Source organism: Sinocyclocheilus anshuiensis, unplaced genomic scaffold (assembly GCF_001515605.1).
Source record: "Sinocyclocheilus anshuiensis isolate Anshui unplaced genomic scaffold, SAMN03320099.WGS_v1.1 scaffold4487, whole genome shotgun sequence".
Classification (NCBI taxonomy): domain Eukaryota; kingdom Metazoa; phylum Chordata; class Actinopteri; order Cypriniformes; family Cyprinidae; genus Sinocyclocheilus; species Sinocyclocheilus anshuiensis.
In genome coordinates this window covers 12,085-13,689 of record NW_015540085.1, presented here as the reverse complement: position 1 = coordinate 13,689, position 1,605 = coordinate 12,085, and the positions used below count along the sequence as shown (strand labels likewise).

General features: G+C 36.3%; 1 long non-coding RNA gene across 1 annotated transcript in view; it reads left to right on the top strand.

Moving 5' to 3' along the window:
- Positions 1 to 457: 457 nt before the first annotated feature.
- The window catches only part of LOC107687201 (uncharacterized), a 2,621-nt gene continuing 1,473 nt past the window's right edge, over positions 458 to 1,605 (top strand). Inside the window, exons 1-2 of the long non-coding RNA XR_001634106.1 lie at positions 458 to 494; positions 758 to 839. This is a non-coding gene — a long non-coding RNA (uncharacterized LOC107687201). The remainder of the gene's footprint in view (positions 495 to 757; positions 840 to 1,605) is intronic.

Here is a 1,605-nt window from a genome sequence, read left to right as displayed (position 1 = left end):
TATGGTCACCCTAGTCTATGGGCCTGACTCCCTTTTGGAGCCGGTCTCTAGCAGCCAGTAGTTTAAGTCACTTCCGTGTAGGTTTCAAGAGCGAGACGGGGAGGTTGCCTCTTGATTTATACACTGCTTCTTTTTTTTTTTGTACAAATGCTAGATTTTTAAAAAATGATTTTGTATGCTAAAACATGTACATTATTTGAACGAATGATTTGAGATCGCAAACGTTTTTCCCGCTGTGTCTGGAGTTTAAAGACGCTCCCTTAAGCATTATAGCTGCGTGGAGTGTCTGCGTCATCATTGTTTTTTGCCGTCAAATAAAGAGTGAAAGCAAATGTTCAGAGTTCATGTTTCTCCATTTAAATTTCGATTCTCCAGAATTGCTTCTATACGGAATATTAAAGTGTTTCACAGTAACCTTTATAAAAGCTAAGCCATGATTAACGTGTAGCTGCTTCATAGAAAGGCGGTGGATTTTGTGAATCTGTGTAAATAAAGTGAGTGCTGATGCTCAGGTGCTTTACAGTGACTTCTGCATTCATATTTCCTCTAAAGGACGTTTAGTTTTATATGTTTCATATTTTCTTTTGCAAGCAGATGCACGTGGTTTGATTGGTGTTTGGTGTTGTCTGTGGTTTATTTGATCATTTGTTAACACACGACTAACATTGTGTATCTGAGTGAACGCCGCGTCTCATGATCTGTTTCTCTCAGGATCCGTTCAGCTGAATTATTGAGTTTGTTTGTCATTTCTATTCAGAGTCAGTGCTGGAGATCAGATTCTGTTTCATCATGGATGACACACAAACATCCACAGATGAAGATTGTTCTCCAGGATGCAGGTACTTTGAATAAACACTGTATTAAATCACCTTGAATGATGGTGGATGGGAGTCTCCTTCGTGTTTTTGTGTCCGGTGTTACGAGATTTTTGGTTTTCTTGTCTTTTTTTTTTTTGCTTTATTATGTTATTTTTATACAGCAGATTCTACAAGGACGTTAACATCGCACTCTCTTGTCACCTATGTTGTCTTGTTTTGGTGCATAAATCTTTTTAGTTCGTAACAAGGATTCAATAGTGATTCATGCTCAAAATTCAGGAAAACCTTACATTATTAATGCCATTCTCCATGACTAATATTTTCCTGGATTTTGAGTGTGAATCTCTATTGAATTCATATTTTTAAAAACAAAATGTCACTGTCTCACATAACATCAACATCCACACCAACACAAATTTTACCAACAGCTCATCACAAGCTAATCAAGGGCACAATCCAATCTTTATTCCACTTTATTTTTTATATTTAGAGGCCCTTTTTATTTATTTATTTATGTAGTCATTTAGCAGACACTTTACACATACATACACATAACAAAAAGAAAACAAGTAGATAGAATAGAGAAATCTAGTGTTAGAGGCCTTTTTTTAAGAAAACAAGCAGTTGGAAAACGAATAGAGAGTGCAAGTGTTAGAGGGTCAAGTCAACAAATAGATAAAATAGAATTACAGTAGAGAGTGCTAGAGTTAGAGGGTCAAATATAGATGGAAGAGATGTGTTTTTAGCTGTTTCTTGAAGATGGCTAAGGACTCAGCTGCTCGAATTG